At 43.5% G+C, this 7,097-nt stretch overlaps 1 pseudogene; it reads left to right on the forward strand.

The window, feature by feature from the left end:
* The first annotated feature begins 3,037 nt into the window (after positions 1-3,037).
* Positions 3,038-7,097, forward strand: part of LOC109487675 — a 59,239-nt pseudogene continuing 55,179 nt past the window's right edge.

Genomic DNA, 7,097 nt, shown 5'->3' on the forward strand with positions numbered 1-7,097 from the left:
CACACCTGCCCTGGTGCTGAACACCATCCACGAACATGGTGCCCAAATGATCACTGAGGGATCACACTTTCATGGTGTCTAAAACAATTAGTCCCATCTCAAACGTTAAAGATATAAACTCCACGCCATCCTGGCGTCAACGCCTGTCGATGCTACGTGACAAGAGCGCCGCTAGCCTGACTAAATCGCGCTCCTGGCGGCCGCCGCCCTAGGTTGCCGCCCCCCAACCTCCGGCCGAGAGCTTGTATACACAGGCTAGAGCGCCGCTATGTGGAAGACAAAATTATTGCAGGAGATTTATCCATACAAACGTGTACACGTTGTAAGCTAAATGGAGATTGACCGAAACAATGGCAAAGATAACCAATTAGAGATAAGGTTGTAATAAAGAAACCAATCAGCACTTATCTTTTCGTGCATCTGGATTACTTATATACACTGCATGTATTCCCACAGATCAAATAATGGCCAGAGCTGATTGGTTAATACATGTTTCATGAACCAATCGGTATCAGCATACTTTAAGCTCAGTAAATGCATGGTTAGTTTATTGATGCGAATTGTTTCGAATTTAAAGTTGACATTTTTTTTCTGTTCCAGTTTCTGGCAAACATTTTGTATAACCAATGACCTCCTTGGTATAACATGAATGACGAAACGGTCACCGGGTAGAGAGTGAAGTATCCTCCGGCCCAGTGCCATTAATGGCGGCCGCGACCTTCAGACCGCCATTTCACGGCCCGGGGGATTAGGAAATCTATACCATCACCATTTATCAGATCAGCAGCTCTTCTATGGTCAGTATATAAGTGTGTTTAGACTATAAAGGGTGCCCATAAAACTGTTTTTCAGAGAGAAGAGAGGAGACCTGGCCGCGACCCGTTGCAGTTCTAGTAACAATTGCTAGGTTGCGCATTTTATCCATGAGCATGACCTTGGTACATGGTAAAGCTGCATGTTATGACAGACAAACGTGCAGTTCCAGTGAAGATTGCTAGATGACGCTATAGCAGAGTTGCTCTTTCACTGATGGCAAAAGATGTTCATTGCTTGTGACGTGTCAAGACAAACACACATCATACGACCAAAAGAATTAAATTCTGTTAGTTGTCCACTCACTGCCAAGCAACTTTCCTTTGTGTTTCACACATCCACATATTCACACTTGTCCTTGGTGCTGAAGACTTAATTCTATCACGCAAACAAATCTGTCCTTGGTGCTGAACACCATCCACACAGGCAAAATTCCTGTCCCTGAATAGTTGTGAATATTGTTTAAAATAATGTATTTTCGTATTCATATCGAACATAAACTCTGGGAGCTTCACTGGAACTGGAACTCAGCGACGGGTACATGCTTACCTAACGAAAATCAATATTATCATAAATCAATTATTGCTCAACGTATTGAAATATTTATAGAGGCCTAAGAGTCTTCAAACACGGCTTACTCGCAAGGCGAATCAGAATTTGCAATCAACCACGTTATTTTCCAGGGATTACTGTTGTGACGTCATTCGGTGATGATGATACCTTATTTTGATTCCATTGCAAAACGTAACCTCATCGGATTGTACCATTAGTAACATGTAACATCATTACAAACGGAGAGTGTGCTACTCACGCTGTTTTGCACGCTGTTTTGCACGCTGTTTTGCACGCTGTTTTGCACGCTGTTTTGCACGCTGATTTGCACGCTGTTTTGCTTCTTGTATCTACTAATATCCTTTTCTATATGAGATTAGAAAAGAACAAATCCTTCAAGAAATTAATCGATCCACTCTCCGCGTTTGAGGCCAAAACGCTTAACGTGTTTTAGACGAATTAAAAGACAAGTTACAAGTTCATAATTTTTATCTAATTAAGCACGATCTTCCCTCTATACAGTATTAAAAACAAATTATATTGTTATAAGTGCACCGTGTGCCCAAGGGGTGGGGTGGCGCGCGTTTTTTTTTTTTTTTGTATGCAATTTCTTTGTTCGTAGCGCGCACTATATAGGGCCCTAATGCACCTAATGCATGGCCAAGGGTCACTCACATTAAAAAATGATTTAGCTCCCGAGTCCAGTATGCAAATGTTGACCTGACCTACATATACATGACAACGAAGGACAGAATATACAGGACACCTTCTTTACCTTCGGATTGTATAAGTGACCTTCTTTGTTTCTTTATCTAGTTTCTATGCCCACCTGCCTAAGTACTGTATAAACATCCAGGCAAGGTAGCTGGGGTTAGATAAGGAATGGGCATTACTATAGAAGTGGAGCGTGGAGAAGAAACGAGGCACGACCACCCTACATTAATGCCATTAGTCTACCTCAGGCTCTTCCTGTGGTTGAATAAGTATTAGAAATTGGCCCCACGGGACTAAAACTGGGCCGTATCTAATCAGCTGAATCCCTTGGCTAATTATTCACTCTGCTTAGCCCATTTGTACGAACTTTTTGATGAATTTATTTAGAATTCGTAGAAAAAAACGCGAAGGCAAAGGATACCAAGGAACTTGCTTTAAACACACGAAAACCTGTTATAACGTCAACGCTATTACATACTGTATGTGTATGTAACGTTATGCAAGGAAGGCAAAAACAGTAGCATTTCTTGTGATGGTATTATAAAGACAACACTAACATGGACGGGTAATAATTGTGACTTGTAAATTCTGCCGTTTCCTATTTGCGTCACACCCCTTTCTCTTTTTCTCTTCTTCCATCTATCTTTCGGGACGTCCTACACCGAAAGTGACGTTGCTCGATTGTCACCCCAAAACTGGGAAGACCCGGATGTTGCTCGTGCATCTGCCTATTTCTGGGTCATACCATGTGTTTCAAAACCCCATACTGATAGGGGAGTGCAAACCATTTTCAAACCGTCCCTTTTATTTATAACTGTAATGTTACCGTTAATATGTCTTTTGTTCCTAGTGTAAAGGTTCTTAAGTTGGTAATTTAGCGGATATCTCATAAAATTGACGTCCAGCATTATCTGTGAACGCATCCCCGTTTGCAGTGTCTAGTGGTTTATCCCTGAAATCACAGATGATTCCGCGGCAGTGCGAGGCAGCGGCTGAGCTGTCAGGAGTCCCCGCCTACCTGTAGGATCACCGCCGGCCACGATGGCCCGCCGCCGCCGCTCTGCATAGGGTGAGTTTCCCGTTTACCTTTGCAAAATCATCCAAATAGCATATCGAGCGATCGTTGTGGAACATAAACACGTGCTTGATTTGTTGACAAATATGTCCCCGGGGCAAGGGTTGGGCCGGGGTCGGCGGGCTTCAAAACAATGGACTCTGCCCCGGGACTCGGGGATGCGTCGAATTGTAATCAAATCAACATGTGTTTTGTTTACCCCCGTTTTGTATGCAATGGCAATCGTTGTGTAGTTGGTTGAATGGTGTTATATCTTTCGTGGGCTTGTCTGATTGAAGTCCTTTTCGGCGATGGCGTCGTGTTATTGTCAAAGGAGCTTTTATCTCATTTAGCGGAATCTGTACCGACTGTCAACAGTGGAGGGTTCGAAGCCTGATCAGATAAAAGCCGCACATGCCCCGGTGATGACGAACGCTGATACGCCCTGCCCTCATTGCACCCTGCGTGTCCATACCTTCACTTCCCCTGCATTTTCCTCCCCTAAAGACATTGTTCCCGAGTTTCAGATACCGTCTGGTGTCTCTTATCGCAATGTTCACTCGCTGCTATCTGGTATTTGCCCCTGACGAAAATTGAATCGGATCCGGTAGAAATTCCATACGGCCCGCTAAAAACCCTACCGGCATAGGAAAGGATTTTCTTCCAGCATCGAAAGTAAAAATCGGAGTCCCACAAAAGGTATTTACATCCACTGCACGTATTTTTCACGTGATTGAGTGTAAAATGTGTGAAATTGAAGATGAAATGTACTGGAAATGGTTACACAGCTGCAGTGCTGGAAATTATCACTGCAGAATTGGAAATTATTGTCGCAATGTGGTAATCATTGTAATTCTTCTCAGTCTATTATTCTAAGGCCTTCTAATGTTACATGATTGACTCTTGGACAACATGATAAAACTACTGTGCAGTGTTGGTTTTGATATCAATTTACTAGTCAGAACGAGGTAATGACTTGTACTTGAGATTACGGTAATTGTTGGGTAAACATCATTATATTCAAACACTGATCAGCTCCAGTCTTTGCACCTAATGATTTCAACATTGTGGATTTCATATCTGTATGGGGATCTATACCATGTACCACACATTTCTTGATGATGAAATATGCTATGACTTAGGACTTACAAATGTACATGTACTTGCAATTTGAAAAAAAATAATTACAGACCGAAGAGAATAGTCGAAGGCCAAATGCTTTGTTACAAATGATTCTGCCCAATGACATCATGCATATGCTGATGTCACAAGGCAAGGTCATTGACAACAAAAGATACCAGCTGTCATGATATGTTTATTTTATATCTCTACTAACCCATAGAGGGAAGCTAGTGTATTGCTGATGTTGCTTGCCCAGTGTCCACGTACTTCCATGTTGTTCAAGCATGGAAATATATAAGGCCATACCAATTTAATTTCTTCGTTTAATAACGGATTCGCCCGCTTCATTTTTTTCTGATTTGCAAATAAAAATATAAATTTAGAATCAACTGCAAAATGCTCATATTTTGCCCTAAACAGTTGAAAAGTCCTTTTTCATCCTAGTTGTTACAGTTATCCCATCTTTCAATGCAATGGTATCTTAAAAAGTTCAAAATTTATTGTTTAAATTTTGAACCAGCCTGGTGTGTTGACTTCATGGCTCCTATCGTACCATTTTGGGCCATAATAGGATGCCTAGGCCTGTTTTTATTTTTTTTTCGCCTGCCCGCTCCATTATTTTTCTAGAAAAATCCGTTAACCAAGAAATTAAATTGGTGTGGCCTAATTATGTAATACAAAATATAACTATGTAGTCTGGAAAACATGTCAGCTATATATCTGCTATTACTTAATTGTCTTATGCCCTGTCATCTTTTCAACATGTTATCCTCTGTAAAAATGAAAGCGTCCCCGACGGAGAAACGCCCGTCCGGCACCGTCCCTGCTCGTCCTTAGCGGGAAACGGCGTCCTGCCCGTCCCAGCACAGTTGGCAGCGTGTCCAAACTCCGGCCGGACGGCGTCCCAGAAATTAGTGACGGCACCCCGTCGCTCCCAGCCCGTCCTGAAGCGTCCGGCATGGAAACGGGCGTTTATTAATTAATTGGCACCGGCAGTGGCGTGCTTAACGATGTTTCCCACGGGGTTTTAGGCTTCTAACGCACATGCGCCAAGTTTGAAGGCGCCAGATTTAACCGTTAGACCGGGCTGGCTGGGGAAACACGTCTCCTCGGTTGATCTGAGTTTTTTTTTCCGTTTTTTTGGATTGTGTGCAATTTTGGAGAATGGATTTCAGTTATACAAGCAGCTATATCGTTCGACGATACTGCACACAAGTTTGGATAGCTCCAGCGACTGACTAAAATGTCAAACGAGGTGTTCCAAGAATTATGTAAACAGCGGCCGCCAGAATTTCGGGTGCACCGAAGCAATCTGTCTCAACGGTTTTCCTTTCGAGGAGACTCGGTAAGTGGACAAGAATTTTCTGTTGTCAAATTTTACAAAAGAACTGTGTAAGACAGTGTTACAATTGCTACAACAGCAGAACAAGTTAATTTCTGGGGCAGATTTGTTGTCATTATTTGTTCATCGTCTCCGGGCCGAGACTGCCCTCCCCACAATTGCGACATGCGCCGGGCTGGTAACGGAAATTTGATGATGTTTTAACACCGCAAAGTAAAAAGATGCACACGAACGATTTGTAGAATAGATGTATACAATACCTGCTGTTTTAATAAAGAATGATGATGCCGTAAAAATGTTCAACGCTAATGAAAAATCTAACTTAAATCCGGAGGCAAAAGTTCACGCAGTACGGCCCGCTGTGTGTCCTGACGTCACGGATGCCATCTCCAAACGCAACCGTCAATGTTGTTTTGATACGAAATTTTCAAAAATGCACGAAAACAACGTAGAATACAACTGTACAATATCTGATATTTTAATAAAGAAAGATGATGACGTTAACATGTCCACTTTGACAATAGTTCACTTATAATCTTTTTTGCACCCTGGCCTTTATGTTTGTATGTGCTCACAATGGTGCCGATCTTGCCAAGTTTCCGTCACATGTTCGCCGCTGTTCAACATTTTGTCACGCCGCAGACTGAATATTCTTGAAGAAAATCGTTTTCATTTGATTATAATTTTCTGTATTTACTTGTATTTAATCCCGGAGTGTTAGGGCAACTGTTACAAAATTATGTGGGCGGCCGTTACCTGATTCGATGCCAATCTGTGACGGGACGCCGTCGGAAACGCCGTCCCAACCCCGTCGGAGCGGCAAGATCACACTGTCCACGATGACTGAGCACCCCCCAGAGACCCGTCCGGCCGTCGGACACGCCGTTTGTATCCCACCTGTGCCGTCCCAAGCGTCGCCCGGACCCGCCCTGGAGCCCGTCCGGTTGCCCGTCGGAAACGCCGCCCAAACGCCGAAAGAAACGCCCGGACGGCGTCGAAAACGGACAGTTCTGACGGCGTCCCAGGCGTTTGAGGCGTCCTGGCCCGTTTTTGGCCTTTGTCAAGGCGTCCGTTGCCGCCGTTTACCGCCAGGGACGGGCAGCCGTCCCAAACAAACGGCCACCACAAACGGGCGTTTAAACGGGCGTTTCTCCGTCGGGGACGCTTTCATTTTTACAGAGGATACTTATAGGCATTGTCAGTAGCATCTGCAATTCTTACATGTGACATGGGACTGGACAGATGTCTTAATTGGTATGTTTTCCTGAAGGATTTAGTAAAATATGTTTACAGTAAAGCCTATCAGTCAGAAATTTTTAGGAAAATCCTTGTCTGGAAATTAAATAAATCTGATGACATCTCAGTAGTAAATTGATAGTGATGACTATTGCTGTCCCAATCACATCTGACCCAGAAACTGCAGACATTTCAACTTGTCACTGAGCGACAGTTTCTGTAGGGCAGCCAGAGCATGCCCGTAGCCAGGGGAAGAACCCCCCC

This window comes from Branchiostoma belcheri, unplaced genomic scaffold (genome assembly GCF_001625305.1).
Source record: "Branchiostoma belcheri isolate BF01 breed outbred unplaced genomic scaffold, Haploidv18h27 scaffold9, whole genome shotgun sequence".
Classification (NCBI taxonomy): domain Eukaryota; kingdom Metazoa; phylum Chordata; class Leptocardii; order Amphioxiformes; family Branchiostomatidae; genus Branchiostoma; species Branchiostoma belcheri.